The following is a 19,985-nucleotide window of genomic DNA, read 5'->3' as shown; positions in this document are numbered from 1 at the left end:
GGTACTCCGTGTATTCTCCTTTTTCTGTTTTTCTCCCATCCCAATGTTAGTCGTTATGCCAATTCCCGATCCCCTTCCTGGTCGTTGCGCACCTACCCCCTACAGTCGGTCTGGGAGAGAGGCTATCACATGCTTCCTCCGACACATGTGTACCCAGCCCACCACTTCTTTCACCTGGCAGCGCGGACTCTCACTGGAGAGTGTAACGTGTGGAAGGATCACACTACCTCACCCAGATCCTTTTCCTCGCTGTGCAGGCGCCCCGACCGAACTGTAGGAGTCGCTGTTTACAACGACCAGGACCCACCCTCACCGGCTTCCCACCCCACTGACACTGCCAATTGTGTCAGCACGGACGGTCGACCAAGCCGGAGGTACCGCTGGCAGTTGGATTCGATCCCCACTGTCTCTGCGGTGGTAGGCAGACGCTTAGTCCGCTGTGCCACCCGGCCGCCCGGTACTCTGTGTATATTCTGTGTATTCTGACTCTATAAGGATAGCCTACTACGTGTGTGACACGCCGTGCTCGTGTCAAATGCACTCTTGCTCGTGAGAGTAGAGTATACAGTCAAATATACACAGGATTGACTCTAAAACAGTGAGAAATAAACCGTGACTGTAGCCGTGTAGCAAGTTCAAGTTTCAAGTTTGTTTATTATTAGTCCCGCGATTGAGCTTCAACCTCGCATGTGTTCACGATGGTGGAGTTTTTCCACTAATGTAGCGCACATACATACATAAATATATATATATATCACCATATGACCCAATGCTGACAACTACAGTCTACTGCCGAGAGAGAGAGAGAGAGAGAGAGAGAGAGAGAGAGAGAGAGAGAGAGTGAGAGAGAGAGAGAGAGAGAGAGAGAGAGAGAGAGAGAGAGAGAGAGAGAGAGAGAGAGAGAGAGAGACATTAGTAGAATGGAATTTCCCCCCAGGACAGATCGGTACTGTCTTCATGTATTGACATTGTCTACGGCAAGCGTCCTGCAGCGCAGCAGCAGAAGAGGCTCAGTCTGAGGTAATGTTTGTCTCTGTCTTTCCTCAAGATAAACCTGTCATTAGAGTATTGAGGACCTTGTCACTCTTTGACGTCGTTTTCTTTCTTTTCCTTTTCCCCCCCTTTTTTTCTCTCTCTAAAATCAATCTGCGAATCAGCTATATGAATTCTCTCTAAGCGGATGATAACGCACGGGACACTTCATGTAATCTTATAGGTATATAAGTATACAAATAATGTCACTTAGAGATAAAGAGACCAATGACTTCCACCTTGACAAAGCCCTGGCGTGCGATGCCAATCCCTGACCCTAGGGGGCAACTGTTCATTGGCATTCTTCACACACCACCAACTATGCCCCGGTCTCATACCTTACCTCCCTCCCTGGCAGCCTCTTTATCAAACAAGTTCACACATCACTTGATAATCAAAAGTATAAGTTCTGATCATCGCACACACACCATCCTCAACAACAAGCTGCTCCTTTCTCCCTCGTCATAATGCTCTTTCTCCCCGCGCTGCGTGCAGCTCAGAGGAAAGGCCTCGTTGAAGGGTCGGGGATTAGGCTCTTCAAGTGGCCGGCCCTTTCCTCGTCCACAGCTCAACAATGATCTACCCAGAGTCTATAGAACTTGGCTGAAATGGGGGATTTTCCTGTGATGACTCGTCAATCTGACCCTTTATGAATTAATCCCTTGGGAAACACTTTTCCTCTGCCTTTATAAAAATAAATATTAGCATGCGAGTGTGACTGTGTCAACTTCACCTTAAGCCGGTCCTCTCTCCGTGGGTTTTCGCCTTAAAAGCACAATATGACTACCGTATGTGCAGTTATAGGTATTCAATGCAGGCGATTTGTGTGTGAAAACAAAAAAAAACATGAATTGTTGTGTTGTTTTTTCATGGCACTGTGTGTGTGTGTGTATGTGTGTGTGCGTGTGTGTGTGTGCGTGTGTGTGTGTGTGTGTGTGTGTGTGTGTGTGTGTGTGTGTGTGTGTGTGTGTGTGTGTGTGTGTGTGTGTGTGTGTGTGTGTGTGTGTGTGCGCGCGTGCGTGTGCGTGTGCGTGCGTGCGTGAGTGCGTGTGTGCGTGTGTGACTCAGCTCATGCAATAACCCTAATATGTCCTCTACAGCGGAGTCGTTTGATGTCTTAACTTGTCTCCCAGTTTTGCCTTTGAAGGTCTGCCACCTGCAGCAAGCTTCCACCTGTCATAGACAGCAGCACTGGTGTGTACAGTATGTCTCCAGCGATCACCTGCCAAGCTTCCTCTTATAGGGCATTTTGGCTCCTTTACCAGTCATCATCATCATCATCATCATCACCATCCATCATCATCATCATCATCATCAGCGTCATCAATAATCCTCCCATCACTCCCTGAATCTAAATGGGCCTTAATATGTTTTATACTATACAAATATAAATTCAGTCACCTCACAAGAACCTAACCGTGGCTAACAGTTATTCATTTGCATGTTAACGTGCACATTACATATCTGAGTTGTTGCCACTTGTACTGTACATACGTCAGTAAACTGAGGTAGATGTTGTGCTTTTTTTGTCCCCCAGTCCTTGCATTTGAAACAGCCTTATCTCAAACGGAGGTGGATGAGAGTGTCGTATTGAGGTGTGACACAATAGGAAAAGCCTGACAAAGGAGAAAACAATAGATTATATAGGTAGTATTATGTACATGTCAGCGGCAGTCTACTGGACATGCCAGCAAGCCTTTAGGGCGAAAGGAAAACAGATCTCATAGAGCAGTGGCTCTATGGGGCGATGACAGTGGCTCTATGGGGCGATGACAGTGGCTCTATGGGGCGATGACAGTGGCTCTATGGGGCGATGACAGTGGCTCTATGGGGCGACAGTGGCTCTATGGGGCGACAGTGGCTCTATGGGGCGATGACAGTGGCTCTATGGGGCGACAGTGGCTCTATGGGGCGATGACAGTGGCTCTATGGGGCGACAGTGGCTCTATGGGGCGACAGTGGCTCTATGGGGCGATGACAGTGGCTCTATGGGGCGACAGTGGCTCTATGGGGCGGCGACAGTGGCTCTATGGGGCGACAGTGGCTCTATGGGGCGACAGTGACTCTATGGGGTGACAGTGGCTCTATGGGGCGATGACAGTGGCTCTATGGGGCGATGACAGTGGCTCTATGGGGTGACAGTGGCTCTATGGGGCGATGACAGTGGCTCTATGGGGCGATGACAGTGGCTCTATGGGGCGATGACAGTGGCTCTATGGGGCGATGACAGTGGCTCTATGGGGCGATGACAGTGGCTCTATGGGGCGACAGTGGCTCTATGGGGCGATGACAGTGGCTCTATGGGGCGATGACAGTGGCTCTATGGGGCGATGACAGTGGCTCTATGGGGCGACAGTGGCTCTATGGGGCGATGACAGTGGCTCTATGGGGCGATGACAGTGGCTCTATGGGGCGATGACAGTGGCTCTATGGGGTGACAGTGGCTCTATGGGGCGATGACAGTGGCTCTATGGGGCGATGACAGTGGCTCTATGGGGCGATGACAGTGGCTCTATGGGGCGATGACAGTGGCTCTATGGGGCGATGACAGTGGCTCTATGGGGTGACAGTGGCTCTATGGGGCGATGACAGTGGCTCTATGGGGCGATGACAGTGGCTCTATGGGGCGATGACAGTGGCTCTATGGGGCGATGACAGTGGCTCTATGGGGCGATGACAGTGGCTCTATGGGGCGACAGTGGCTCTATGGGGCGATGACAGTGGCTCTATGGGGCGATGACAGTGGCTCTATGGGGCGACAGTGGCTCTATGGGGCGACAGTGGCTCTATGGGGCGACAGTGGCTCTATGGGGCGATGACAGTGGCTCTATGGGGTGACAGTGGCTCTATGGGGTGACAGTGGCTCTATGGGGCGATGACAGTGGCTCTATGGGGTGACAGTGGCTCTATGGGGCGATGACAGTGGCTCTATGGGGCGATGACAGTGGCTCTATGGGGCGATGACAGTGGCTCTATGGGGCGATGACAGTGGCTCTATGGGGCGACAGTGGCTCTATGGGGCGATGACAGTGGCTCTATGGGGCGACAGTGGCTCTATGGGGCGATGACAGTGGCTCTATGGGGCGATGACAGTGGCTCTATGGGGCGACAGTGGCTCTATGGGGCGATGACAGTGGCTCTATGGGGCGATGACAGTGGCTCTATGGGGCGATGACAGTGGCTCTATGGGGCGATGACAGTGGCTCTATGGGGCGACAGTGGCTCTATGGGGCGACAGTGGCTCTATGGGGCGATGACAGTGGCTCTATGGGGCGATGACAGTGGCTCTATGGGGCGACAGTGGCTCTATGGGGCGATGACAGTGGCTCTATGGGGCGACAGTGGCTCTATGGGGCGACAGTGGCTCTATGGGGCGATGACAGTGGCTCTATGGGGCGATGACAGTGGCTCTATGGGGCGATGACAGTGGCTCTATGGGGCGATGACAGTGGCTCTATGGGGCGATGACAGTGGCTCTATGGGGCGATGACAGTGGCTCTATGGGGCGATAGTGGCTCTATGGGGCGATGACAGTGGCTCTATGGGGCGATGACAGTGGCTCTATGGGGCGATGACAGTGGCTCTATGGGGCGATAGTGGCTCTATGGGGCGATGACAGTGGCTCTATGGGGCGATGACAGTGGCTCTATGGGGCGATAGTGGCTCTATGGGGCGATGACAGTGGCTCTATGGGGCGATGACAGTGGCTCTATGGGGCGATGACAGTGGCTCTATGGGGCGACAGTGGCTCTATGGGGCGATGACAGTGGCTCTATGGGGCGATGACAGTGGCTCTATGGGGCGATGACAGTGGCTCTATGGGGCGATGACAGTGGCTCTATGGGGCGATGACAGTGGCTCTATGGGGCGATGACAGTGGCTCTATGGGGCGATGACAGTGGCTCTATGGGGCGATGACAGTGGCTCTATGGGGCGATGACAGTGGCTCTATGGGGCGACAGTGGCTCTATGGGGCGATGACAGTGGCTCTATGGGGCGATGACAGTGGCTCTATGGGGCGACAGTGGCTCTATGGGGCGACAGTGGCTCTATGGGGCGATGACAGTGGCTCTATGGGGCGATGACAGTGGCTCTATGGGGCGATGACAGTGGCTCTATGGGGCGACAGTGGCTCTATGGGGCGATGACAGTGGCTCTATGGGGCGATGACAGTGGCTCTATGGGGCGATGACAGTGGCTCTATGGGGCGATGACAGTGGCTCTATGGGGCGATAGTGGCTCTATGGGGCGATGACAGTGGCTCTATGGGGCGATGACAGTGGCTCTATGGGGCGACAGTGGCTCTATGGGGCGATAGTGGCTCTATGGGGCGATGACAGTGGCTCTATGGGGCGATGACAGTGGCTCTATGGGGCGACAGTGGCTCTATGGGGCGATAGTGGCTCTATGGGGCGATGACAGTGGCTCTATGGGGCGATGACAGTGGCTCTATGGGGCGATGACAGTGGCTCTATGGGGCGATGACAGTGGCTCTATGGGGCGATGACAGTGGCTCTATGGGGCGATGACAGTGGCTCTATGGGGCGACAGTGGCTCTATGGGGCGATGACAGTGGCTCTATGGGGCGACAGTGGCTCTATGGGGCGATGACAGTGGCTCTATGGGGTGACAGTGGCTCTATGGGGCGATGACAGTGGCTCTATGGGGTGACAGTGGCTCTATGGGGCGATGACAGTGGCTCTATGGGGCGATGACAGTGGCTCTATGGGGCGATGACAGTGGCTCTATGGGGCGACAGTGGCTCTATGGGGCGATGACAGTGGCTCTATGGGGCGATGACAGTGGCTCTATGGGGCGATGACAGTGGCTCTATGGGGCGATGACAGTGGCTCTATGGGGCGATGACAGTGGCTCTATGGGGCGATGACAGTGGCTCTATGGGGCGATGACAGTGGCTCTATGGGGCGATGACAGTGGCTCTATGGGGCGATGACAGTGGCTCTATGGGGCGACAGTGGCTCTATGGGGCGATGACAGTGGCTCTATGGGGCGATGACAGTGGCTCTATGGGGTGACAGTGGCTCTATGGGGCGACAGTGGCTCTATGGGGCGATGACAGTGGCTCTATGGGGCGACAGTGGCTCTATGGGGCGACAGTGGCTCTATGGGGTGACAGTGACTCTATGGGGTGACAGTGGCTCTATGGGGCGATGACAGTGACTCTATGGGGTGACAGTGGCTCTATGGGGCGACAGTGACTCTATGGGGTGACAGTGGCTCTATGGGGCGATGACAGTGACTCTATGGGGTGACAGTGGCTCTATGGGGCGATGACAGTGGCTCTATGGGGTGACAGTGGCTCTATGGGGCGATGACAGTGGCTCTATGGGGTGACAGTGGCTCTATGGGGCGATGACAGTGGCTCTATGGGGTGACAGTGGCTCTATGGGGCGATGACAGTGGCTCTATGGGGCGACAGTGGCTCTATGGGGTGACAGTGGCTCTATGGGGTGACAGTGGCTCTATGGGGCGATGACAGTGGCTCTATGGGGCGATGACAGTGGCTCTATGGGGCGATGACAGTGGCTCTATGGGGCGATGACAGTGGCTCTATGGGGCGATGACAGTGGCTCTATGGGGCGATGACAGTGGCTCTATGGGGCGATGACAGTGGCTCTATGGGGTGACAGTGGCTCTATGGGGCGATGACAGTGGCTCTATGGGGCGATGACAGTGGCTCTATGGGGTGACAGTGGCTCTATGGGGCGACAGTGGCTCTATGGGGCGATGACAGTGGCTCTATGGGGCGATGACAGTGGCTCTATGGGGCGATGACAGTGGCTCTATGGGGCGATGACAGTGGCTCTATGGGGCGACAGTGGCTCTATGGGGCGATGACAGTGGCTCTATGGGGTGATGACAGTGGCTCTATGGGGCGATGACAGTGGCTCTATGGGGCGATGACAGTGGCTCTATGGGGCGACAGTGGCTCTATGGGGCGATAGTGGCTCTATGGGGCGATGACAGTGGCTCTATGGGGCGATGACAGTGGCTCTATGGGGCGACAGTGGCTCTATGGGGCGATGACAGTGGCTCTATGGGGCGACAGTGGCTCTATGGGGCGATAGTGGCTCTATGGGGCGATGACAGTGGCTCTATGGGGCGATGACAGTGGCTCTATGGGGCGATGACAGTGGCTCTATGGGGCGACAGTGGCTCTATGGGGCGACAGTGGCTCTATGGGGCGATGACAGTGGCTCTATGGGGCGATGACAGTGGCTCTATGGGGCGACAGTGGCTCTATGGGGCGATGACAGTGGCTCTATGGGGCGATGACAGTGGCTCTATGGGGCGATGACAGTGGCTCTATGGGGCGATGACAGTGGCTCTATGGGGCGATGACAGTGGCTCTATGGGGCGATAGTGGCTCTATGGGGCGATGACAGTGGCTCTATGGGGCGATGACAGTGGCTCTATGGGGCGATGACAGTGGCTCTATGGGGCGACAGTGGCTCTATGGGGCGATGACAGTGGCTCTATGGGGCGATGACAGTGGCTCTATGGGGCGACAGTGGCTCTATGGGGCGACAGTGGCTCTATGGGGCGACAGTGGCTCTATGGGGCGATGACAGTGGCTCTATGGGGCGATGACAGTGGCTCTATGGGGCGATGACAGTGGCTCTATGGGGCGATAGTGGCTCTATGGGGCGATGACAGTGGCTCTATGGGGCGATGACAGTGGCTCTATGGGGCGATAGTGGCTCTATGGGGCGATGACAGTGGCTCTATGGGGCGATGACAGTGGCTCTATGGGGCGATAGTGGCTCTATGGGGCGATGACAGTGGCTCTATGGGGCGATGACAGTGGCTCTATGGGGCGATAGTGGCTCTATGGGGCGATGACAGTGGCTCTATGGGGCGATGACAGTGGCTCTATGGGGCGATGACAGTGGCTCTATGGGGCGATGACAGTGGCTCTATGGGGCGATGACAGTGGCTCTATGGGGCGACAGACAGTGGCTCTATGGGGTGACAGTGGCTCTATGGGGCGATGACAGTGGCTCTATGGGGTGACAGTGGCTCTATGGGGCGATGACAGTGGCTCTATGGGGCGATGACAGTGGCTCTATGGGGCGATGACAGTGGCTCTATGGGGCGATGACAGTGGCTCTATGGGGCGACAGTGGCTCTATGGGGCGATGACAGTGGCTCTATGGGGCGATGACAGTGGCTCTATGGGGCGACAGTGGCTCTATGGGGCGATGACAGTGGCTCTATGGGGCGACAGTGGCTCTATGGGGCGATGACAGTGGCTCTATGGGGCGACAGTGGCTCTATGGGGTGACAGTGGCTCTATGGGGCAATGACAGTGGCTCTATGGGGCGATAGTGGCTCTATGGGGCGATGACAGTGGCTCTATGGGGCGATGACAGTGGCTCTATGGGGCGATGACAGTGGCTCTATGGGGCGATGACAGTGGCTCTATGGGGCGATGACAGTGGCTCTATGGGGCGATGACAGTGGCTCTATGGGGCGATGACAGTGGCTCTATGGGGCGATGACAGTGGCTCTATGGGGCGATGACAGTGGCTCTATGGGGCGATGACAGTGGCTCTATGGGGCGATGACAGTGGCTCTATGGGGCGATGACAGTGGCTCTATGGGGCGATGACAGTGGCTCTATGGGGCGATGACAGTGGCTCTATGGGGCGACAGTGGCTCTATGGGGCGATGACAGTGGCTCTATGGGGCGACAGTGGCTCTATGGGGCGATGACAGTGGCTCTATGGGGCGACAGTGGCTCTATGGGGTGACAGTGGCTCTATGGGGCGATGACAGTGGCTCTATGGGGCGATAGTGGCTCTATGGGGCGATGACAGTGGCTCTATGGGGCGATGACAGTGGCTCTATGGGGCGATGACAGTGGCTCTATGGGGCGATGACAGTGGCTCTATGGGGCGATGACAGTGGCTCTATGGGGCGATGACAGTGGCTCTATGGGGCGATGACAGTGGCTCTATGGGGCGATGACAGTGGCTCTATGGGGCGATGACAGTGGCTCTATGGGGCGATGACAGTGGCTCTATGGGGCGATGACAGTGGCTCTATGGGGCGATGACAGTGGCTCTATGGGGCGATGACAGTGGCTCTATGGGGCGACAGTGGCTCTATGGGGCGACAGTGGCTCTATGGGGCGACAGTGGCTCTATGGGGTGACAGTGGCTCTATGGGGCGATGACAGTGGCTCTATGGGGCGATGACAGTGGCTCTATGGGGCGATGACAGTGGCTCTATGGGGCGATGACAGTGGCTCTATGGGGCGATGACAGTGGCTCTATGGGGCGACAGTGGCTCTATGGGGCGACAGTGGCTCTATGGGGCGATGACAGTGGCTCTATGGGGCGATGACAGTGGCTCTATGGGGCGATGACAGTGGCTCTATGGGGCGATGACAGTGGCTCTATGGGGCGATGACAGTGGCTCTATGGGGCGACAGTGGCTCTATGGGGCGACAGTGGCTCTATGGGGCGATGACAGTGGCTCTATGGGGCGATGACAGTGGCTCTATGGGGCGATGACAGTGGCTCTATGGGGCGATGACAGTGGCTCTATGGGGCGATGACAGTGGCTCTATGGGGCGATGACAGTGGCTCTATGGGGCGATGACAGTGGCTCTATGGGGCGACAGTGGCTCTATGGGGCGATGACAGTGGCTCTATGGGGCGACAGTGGCTCTATGGGGCGATGACAGTGGCTCTATGGGGCGATGACAGTGGCTCTATGGGGCGACAGTGGCTCTATGGGGCGATGACAGTGGCTCTATGGGGCGACAGTGGCTCTATGGGGCGATGACAGTGGCTCTATGGGGCGACAGTGGCTCTATGGGGCGATGACAGTGGCTCTATGGGGCGACAGTGGCTCTATGGGGCGATGACAGTGGCTCTATGGGGCGACAGTGGCTCTATGGGGCGATGACAGTGGCTCTATGGGGCGACAGTGGCTCTATGGGGCGATGACAGTGGCTCTATGGGGCGACAGTGGCTCTATGGGGCGATGACAGTGGCTCTATGGGGCGACAGTGGCTCTATGGGGCGACAGTGGCTCTATGGGGCGATGACAGTGGCTCTATGGGGCGATGACAGTGGCTCTATGGGGCGACAGTGGCTCTATGGGGCGATGACAGTGGCTCTATGGGGCGATGACAGTGGCTCTATGGGGCGATAGTGGCTCTATGGGGCGACAGTGGCTCTATGGGGCGATGACAGTGGCTCTATGGGGCGATGACAGTGGCTCTATGGGGCGATGACAGTGGCTCTATGGGGCGATGACAGTGGCTCTATGGGGCGATGACAGTGGCTCTATGGGGCGATGACAGTGGCTCTATGGGGCGATAGTGGCTCTATGGGGCGATGACAGTGGCTCTATGGGGCGATGACAGTGGCTCTATGGGGCGATGACAGTGGCTCTATGGGGCGATAGTGGCTCTATGGGGCGATAGTGGCTCTATGGGGCGACAGTGGCTCTATGGGGCGATGACAGTGGCTCTATGGGGCGATGACAGTGGCTCTATGGGGCGATGACAGTGGCTCTATGGGGCGATGACAGTGGCTCTATGGGGCGATGACAGTGGCTCTATGGGGCGATGACAGTGGCTCTATGGGGCGATGACAGTGGCTCTATGGGGCGATGACAGTGGCTCTATGGGGTGACAGTGGCTCTATGGGGCGACAGTGGCTCTATGGGGCGACAGTGGCTCTATGGGGCGATGACAGTGGCTCTATGGGGCGATGACAGTGGCTCTATGGGGCGATGACAGTGGCTCTATGGGGCGATGACAGTGGCTCTATGGGGCGATGACAGTGGCTCTATGGGGCGATGACAGTGGCTCTATGGGGCGACAGTGGCTCTATGGGGCGATGACAGTGGCTCTATGGGGCGATGACAGTGGCTCTATGGGGCGATGACAGTGGCTCTATGGGGCGACAGTGGCTCTATGGGGCGATGACAGTGGCTCTATGGGGCGATGACAGTGGCTCTATGGGGCGATGACAGTGGCTCTATGGGGCGATGACAGTGGCTCTATGGGGCGATGACAGTGGCTCTATGGGGCGATGACAGTGGCTCTATGGGGCGATGACAGTGGCTCTATGGGGCGATGACAGTGGCTCTATGGGGCGACAGTGGCTCTATGGGGCGATGACAGTGGCTCTATGGGGCGATGACAGTGGCTCTATGGGGCGATGACAGTGGCTCTATGGGGCGATGACAGTGGCTCTATGGGGCGATGACAGTGGCTCTATGGGGCGACAGTGGCTCTATGGGGCGATGACAGTGGCTCTATGGGGTGACAGTGGCTCTATGGGGCGATGACAGTGGCTCTATGGGGCGACAGTGGCTCTATGGGGCGACAGTGGCTCTATGGGGCGACAGTGGCTCTATGGGGCGATGACAGTGGCTCTATGGGGCGATGACAGTGGCTCTATGGGGCGATGACAGTGGCTCTATGGGGCGATGACAGTGGCTCTATGGGGCGATGACAGTGGCTCTATGGGGCGATGACAGTGGCTCTATGGGGCGACAGTGGCTCTATGGGGCGATGACAGTGGCTCTATGGGGCGATGACAGTGGCTCTATGGGGCGACAGTGGCTCTATGGGGCGACAGTGGCACAGGAAGTAGAGCAGTCATCTGGTAATGGGAAGGTTCCGGGTTGTGTCAGGAATCCGACCGTGCTCAGATCCTCTTGAAAAGAGGGGGATCCATCGCAACGAATAATTTAGTTCTAGTCATTGTGGATTTCTTTTATAGTTTAATTATGCAAAAGTAAAAAAGAATAAACAGAGCAGTTGATGCAGAAAAGATAAAAGACAGCAGAGTATACTCTCGAGACATCGTGCCACACAGGCTGGTGGGTCCAGTTAGCTGTCCAGCAGTTCGCCGAGCATATCGAAGTGTCCTTGAGCAAGACACTTAACCCCTAGATGCTCCTGATGAGCAGGTTGGCACCTTTTGCACGGTCGCCTCCGCCGTCGGTGTGTGAATGTGTGAGTGAATGGGTGAAATGTGAGGAACAAAAATAAGTAAAGCGCATTGGATAAAAGCTGCTATATAAATGCACCATTTTCCATTTTTTGGGGTCGCGGGTAGGTGACAGTGGGGTTGTGCATTGGAAAGTAAAAAAAATAATTGTGACGCGCAACTTTCTCTGCCGCGCGGCACGCTCCGCGGAGCCGAGTGGCAGAGCTTACGGAATTACGTAACCGTCCAAATACGCCATGACTCTCATTCGGCGCTATAGCTCACCTGGCAGAGAAGCGGTCCTGTGATCCTGCGGTCCGTTGTTGGTGAGTTCGAATCCCATCAAATCTTTTTTTTTTTACGTGATTTTTTTTTTAACGTGTATTCTTTCTATGGTTAAGGTTAGGCATGGTTATGGTTAAGGTTAAGGTTAGGCATTGTTTCGGAGTTGGTTAAGGTTAGAACGGTTAAGTTTAGGCGCTGTTAAGGAGCTGGTTAAGGTTAGAGTTTGTCTTAGAGAATGGCAATATTCTTTCTATGGTTAAGGTTAGGCATGGTTAAGGTTAAGGTTAAGGTTAGGCATTGTTTCGGAGTTGGTTAAGGTTAGAACGGTTAAGTTTAGGCGCTGTTAAGGAGCTGGTTAAGGTTAGAGTTTGTGTTAGAGAATGGCAATAGACAGCCTATTTCCGCGCGACAGCTCTCAGCAGCCTCGTTGCGCGTCCTGAGTTTGCCGCGTCACGTGCCTGTCGGGGCCAATCAGGCCTACCCGGAAGTCACTTACTGTTGCGGAACCGGTACACGCATCCCGGACCCAGCGTTGAGACCACTGCCATAGAGGACACTCTCATTGGTTTGTAACCTCCCACGGACTGTGTATCCCCCCCAAGCCTCTCCGGTTGTCCTCTGAGCAGAAACCATCACTTCCACCCCACAGAGGGTTCCTGTTACTGCAGACACAGCTCTTTGTGGGTCGCGCTCATCCTGTCACTAGACACCTATCCTTTTGAGCGGCGGTGATTTATGATGGACGTGATCGCGACGGGTATCTCTACCCCCGCTGACAATAGGCCAACTCCTTTGGTTCCCTCTCTCTCGGAAGGGTTGGTGACAATGGATCATAGTGCTAACATTATACACCCCTTTTCTCCGGTGGGAATGGCCCGGTGAACACCATTGATACATCTTTCCACAAGGAGCCCATTCTAAAGGTCTTGTAAAGTAGTCCTTTTTTCCCTTCCAATGTGTCCTACTAATGTCTCCGTCGATATATAGTAGGGTCACTTCCTTGGCTGCAGAAGTGCACGTAATCTAGACTTCCTGCCAGAGACCCTTTTAGGTTTTTTTTTCCTTTTTGTCGCTGCCTGGCACAGAATCAGGAGTCACTGACCAGCAGCCTTTTATACTGGTTTTAACTATCCTGGGCCCCAGTGAATACACTGTGACTCCAGTGAAGAACACAGTGTCTGTTCCACCCCACACTCGCTATTGTAATGAGGACAACAAACAATACAGCACAACACAACAGTATAGGCCTAATCATAAATCAGCACACTGTAGTTAAAATGTAAAATCATTCAGGGGGGGGGGGGGGGGCGGATGAGAGTGAACTCTCTGATTAGACTCTTAGTAGTACGATGACAAAGATTCTCTCCCATCTCATCACTCTCTCTTTCTCCTTTTTGTATTCTGTTGTGTTTCTTTATCTCATTACCATCACTGAGGCTGACCTCATGAGCAGAGCAGTCCAGCTGTGTGAACCCCCCCCCCCCCCCCCCCCGTCACCCCCCCCCCCCCCCCCCCCCCACTGCCCCGCAGACAAACCTCCGACCTCACGCTGAACCGTAGAATCATCTACCACTGTCACGACCTCCATTATTGCTCCGCGGAGGTCATTCGGTGCGCGTTACCTACCGTTTCAATAAGAGTTTTCCAGAAAGAAACTCCATTGTAGCCCTCTGTTGAGTGCATTGTACCGCGGCCTGCGACACAGAGCCAGGGGAATGAACTGCTGAATTGAAATGACAGTGTATATTATTATGGAGAGGAGTTGACTTTCGAGGAAGCGCATTTTGTCTGGGGAGAGTGACCGGAGATACCACTCGTCAGACGTCTTCCAAGGAGGCCTTTGGCCTGGCTGTTTACAGCCAACACAGGCTGCTGTTTACAGAGAACCAGACACATAAAACGTTAAAAAGTTTTTTTAAGTGCTTATTGTAGCAGATGAAGACTAGTACATACAGTAAGTAAACGTTTTGAGGTAGGCTACTCGTGCCTTACTGACTTTAGACTTTTGCTCCACTACAATAGAATTTTTTTTTTTTTTTTTTTTTTTTTTTTTACAATACATTTATCTATACACCTGAAAGTATTAGTTACTTTGAATAAAAGTGTTCGATGCTGATGTAGTTGTTAACTTAGAGCCAGCCGTCTTAAAAGCAGAAGCCATTGGGACGGCCTGAACTGACCACCAACCCTTGTGGATAAACCTACATAGAGGGGTCCATGCATCAAAGACAGAATGCTTCTTTGATGTTATAATGGTGACATCAAGGTAAAAATACAGACAAATGGTTTTCCAGAAGTACAGAGATGACGAAGGGGTTTGATTACTGGCCATATGTATGTGTATGTATGTATATATATAAATGTATATGTATGTGCATATGTAGGTATATAGTTGTATGAATGTATAAAAAATTGCTAGAGGAACTATACAGGGTAACATACAGTTTTGGCAAATATTAATAAGGTATTATTAAAAAAAAGTATTGGTTTGATTGATTGATTGATTGAAAAGTTTATTAACAGATTGCAGAATGGGTACAGTACAGTACAGCTCAATACATACAATAGTTAAGGGGATGCAGACCAGAGAAAGACTTTCGTCTTGTTTACATCAGGGTCCCCCATTTTCAATTCATCATAACATATATGACATACATGACATACAGATAGACAGTACTGCTACATCTATACATTTATGACATATCAGATTTGCAAATACAGTACTGTTTGTGATACAAAAAGTGTCCAGAAAAAGAGTGTATATACATTTGACGTAGAAACTGTACATTGGAGGAGGTTGGGTGTGTGGGGTGGGGTTGGGTGGGTGGGTGGGGGCTGTACATTGGAGGTGGGGGGGGGGGGGGGGGGTTGGGTAGGGGGGGGGGACACTGTACACTGTACATTGGAATACTGACAAAGCCATACTTGGTAATTTACTGTACAACTGGGTTAGGACATTTGTAGGGGCCAGTTTCTAATTGCAGTCTCCCGTAGGTGTTCTTTGAGTGTTTTTGAAAGTGGGTAGTGATTCACATTCCTTTACAGCTTTGGCGTTCCACATTGATGTGGCATTGATGTGGTAACTACGTACATTTTTTCAATATAAGTAGTAATGCATGAATTAGTAAATATAATATAGTATGTTCTGATGAGTACATAGGGGTGGGATTAAATAAGTGTATGCTTCTTCCCACTCCTTTGCAAATATGTAAATGACAAAAAAATTAACATTTTGTTTGACTTTTTTGTTTGTTCTTTGTTATTTAAAAAAAGAAAAAGAGAAAGAATTATATATACATTTATTATTTGAACGGCTTAAGGCTATATTTGTACTTGATGTTTGTTTGTTATGTTGCATATTTGAAATAAACTTCAATCAATCAATCAAAAAAGGTACTTTCAATCTTCGATACTTGAGTGCATTGAAAATCAAGCGCTTTAATACTTTTACTCGAGTAGAATTTGGAACGGGGGACTTTTAGTTTTGAGCAGAGTTCTATTTTAACAATACTAATTGGGCACGATTCCAGAGGGCTATTACAGCTAGCTTCTTTTAACCATTTCATGCATGGTGTGCACATTATGTGACCAGTTGATTGATTGCTAATATAATATAGCTGTGATCTCCCAACCATTTGGTGGCAGAATGTTGAGACCCTTTACTCTAAGGTAACATGAACCATTATCTTGAATCGAATGGTTTCTCTCATTATTTACAGTGTGAATCCAAGATGGCGGATTGTTTAACCCTTTCACTGCCACACTACCAAACGGTTAACCATTTCACTGCGACAAAGCCGACAATACACCGAATGTTAGCCCTTTCACTGCCACACAACAGCCGGTTAACCCTTTCACTGCCACACTACAGAAGGTTAACCCTTTACTATCACACTACCGACGGTTAGGGGCCCTGGTGTCTCTGGCATAAAGAGCATAAAAAGAAATGTTGTTCTGTTTATTTTTTACAATTCATACATGAAACGGTTAAGTCCTTTCCTCCGGAAATTCTCTGAAACCTGGCACGGTGGAGTGAAATGCTGATAACGTGGGTTGAAATGTATCAAGTTTTCTGGCATCTTTCAAAAGATATTTTTGACACCAGCATTACGGGGTTAAATATCAAAAGAGGCATCTCCAAGGTATCCCTTTACTTCATTTAGGTGGAAGGTGAGGGTGTTTCCATCACTTGGCAAGGCATGAGTGGAGCGAGAGAGAGAAGATTAATGATATAGTGGCTCTGACCACATGGTTTAGATATTTAAACTGGCAGCATCAGCTCAAATTGTTTCATGGGTTTCTGCAATGATACATTTAGGAGCGTGTCTGGACAGGTTGCAAGGTGCTGGAGGAGGGAATTCATTGCAAACTCCTCTCTGAACCTTTCAGCCGGGAGACGGGAGGCTGGAAGCTATGACACCATCAGTAAAGCACACGCAGAATGTTTACTTCACAGTGACTTTGTTTGTGCACCTTTCCTAGCAATATGGCTTCCCTTCTTTGCAAATCATGACAGCTGACTGACGGTCTGAAAGATGAACCGGTGGCGATGAATTCTGGCTTGTATTCCTACAGCTTCACTCTAGTAGAGTCGTCTCCCTTCTGGTTCGTGGTGCGTTGAACTAGCCACACGAGCACTTGCGTTTGAGGCAAGTTTCATAATCAGTTGGCGACTACCGAGTGAAACAGAGTAACTCGGTAAGTCTGCGGTTAGTTGTGAACCCTGTCAGACCGGGAGGAAGCATTCGAAGGTGGGAGATGACAGTTTTTATTGTTCTGAGGGCAGGGGCAGGCTGTCTGTCTGGAAGAACAACTGACTGGCTAGCTGGCTGACTGGTTGACTGGTTGGCAGACTAACTGGCTTGCTGGCTGACTGGTTGACTGGCTGGCAGACTAACTGGCTTGCTTGCTGACTGGTTGACTGGCTGGCAGACTAACTGGCTTGCTGGTCGACTGTACCGGATCTCCTCTCTGGTAAACAAGAATACCCTGAAGACTCTGGCAGGAGCACTCATTCAAGGGTACTACGACTATGCTTGCACCTCATGGTACCAAAGCACCTCAAAGGCACTAAAAACAAAATTACAAACATCACAAAACAAACTGGTCAAACTACTGCTTGACCTTACTCCTAGAACCCACCTCACCCCTGCCCACTTTGACAACCTAGGATGGCTTAGAGTAGACGACAGAGTACAGCAACTTGCAATGGGCCTGATCTACAAGATACACTACATGACCAAGGTACCCATGTACATGTCAAAATACTTCCCAAAGGTCAGTGAATACCACGATCACAACACCAGAGGGAGCTCCACAAATCATGTTAAACCCAGATTCGGCTCAAACAAGGGACTAAACACGTTTCGCAATTATGCCACATCAATGTGGAACGCCCTACCCACAGCTGTAAAGGAATGTGAATCACTACCCACTTTCAAAACCACTCTCAAAGAGCACCTACGGGAGACTGCAATTCGAAACTGGCCACTGTAAATGTCCTAACGCAACCCCCTCCAATGTACAATAAATGTCCTATTAAACCCAATAATACACGAGACCCTCTTCTTGGGACCAAGTAAGGTTTAGTCGATAATCCAATGTACAGTTACCCACCCCGCCTACACCCACCCCCCCCCCCCCCCCCCCCCCCCTCCACCTCCAATGTACAGTTTCCCCCCCACCCCACCCCACCTACCCAACCCCCCCCCCCCTCCACCCCTCCTACCAACCTCCTACCTACCAACCTCCTCCAATGTACAGTTTCTTCGTCAAATGTATATACTCTCTTTTTTAGACTCTTCTTGTATCAAAAATAGTACTGGATTTGTCAAATCTGGTATGTCATAAATGTATAGATGTAGCAGTACTGTCTATCTGTATGTCATGTATGTCATATATGTTATGATTAATTGAAAAGGGGGGACCCTGATGTAAACAAGACAAAAGTCTTTCTCTGGTCTGCATCCCCTTAACAATTGTGTGTATTGATTTGAGCCATACTGTATTGTACCCATTCTGCAATCTGTTAATACAATTTTCAATTAATTCAATCAATCAATCAATGGCTGGCAGACTAACTGGCTTGCTTGCTGACTGGTTGACTGGCTGGCAGACGAACTGGCTTGCTTGCTAGCTGGCTGATTGATGGACTGTCTGGCTGGTTGGCTGGCTGGCTGGCAGACTGGCTGGCCTGCTCACTGGCATGTTGCTGGAGGTGGATCAGTGATATTTCCTGAGACACACTTTCCGAGGTTATAGTGAGTTTGGTGTTATTGTTCCAAACATCCCGTGTCAGGACGGCCGAGACGTCAGAGGATTACTGTAAGCTTGACTCAGGTGATGTCTTCTGGTGGGGTGGGGGTGAGGGGGGGTAGGTGGGTATGAGGGCCCTCCATAGCCCTGTTCCAAACCACTCAAAAAGCCAGAAAAAGTATCATATGGGGCGCTCAGATCATTTGAAGATACATCATTATACACCACAGTTCATGCACAATCATCAAAGGCATGCCTTTGACGTGTGCACTCAAAGGTCTCACTTCTCCATGTCTCAGATGCATTACTGTGCCCCCTGATTACATATTTCAAGAGCTTTGCTGTAAAGACCACAGAGACTGGTGGAACCAGCCAGCGTGCTCCGTACCCCCCCCCCCTCCCGAGAACTGATCCAGGCCTGTGTTCTCTGTGGCTCCTCTCAACGCCACTGACTATCTGACCACCGTGTTTACCTGTGAGATCAGATAGACCATGGGAAGTCAGATAGAGTAGACCCCGTGAGGGCTGCTGTAAAGACAAACAGTTGAGGATCTCTCTTGCTGGGAGTGGATATTGTGTGGCTATCTCTGGCCTCCATCGCAGGGCCTCTCAGCCACACAGTTAAGAGAAAGAGAGTGAGTACAAGGAGCGCTGCGCCTCGCCCGTACAGTATCTCAGGAAGCACATAAAGACGACCTTGTGCTCTGCAATTCACTGTGCAGCTCAGGTGCTTGTGCGTGTCTGAACCAGAGCAAAAACAAAAGTATGACTGACACAATCATGTGTCAGAAGATTTATGGACAGAGAGAGAGAGAGGGGGAGAGAGAGAGAGGGGGGGGGGGGGAGGGGGGAGTGGAAAGCGCATTTTCTCTCTTCTCCTCCTCTTAAAATTATTGTCTTTAGTGGTGTCCCCCTTGTTTGAGTGAAATGTTTCAAACTGCTGATTACAGCTCTCTGACAAATAGAGAACCTTGTTTTTTTTAATTAGGTTTCTGTTCAAATGCGTATTTTGCTGTGAAATCACAAGAGTCACTCCCCTATTCAACGAGGGTGTATTTTTTAATTTATTTTTTTTTACTCGTGCATTGCTTTTTGGGAAAATCAAAGGGAAAAAGATCAAATGATATCTTTGGTAAACGCATAATCCTCTGCATTGTGGTCACGCAGACTCAAAATAATACGGTGCAGCCGTGAGAACGTAACAATCTGAGCAGTTTACACATCAAGGTCATTAATATATAGGTCATTCATATGTGATAAATTTTTACATCGACACACTTCCTATATTTGACACGAGAGTTGCCAAGTTTCACTTGAAAACTTTGACGTTTGGTCTGTTATTGATCTTCTCCTAAATATGTGTCGTGATGGAGGAAAGGTTTATTACAAACATCCCTCATAGTTTCCCCACAATAGCATGTTAGCATTATTAGC

The sequence above is a fragment of the Notolepis coatsorum genome, assembly GCF_963971535.1.
Source record: "Notolepis coatsorum genome assembly, chromosome: 17".
Lineage (NCBI taxonomy): Eukaryota > Metazoa > Chordata > Actinopteri > Aulopiformes > Paralepididae > Notolepis > Notolepis coatsorum.
Note: the sequence above shows the minus strand (reverse complement) of the source record.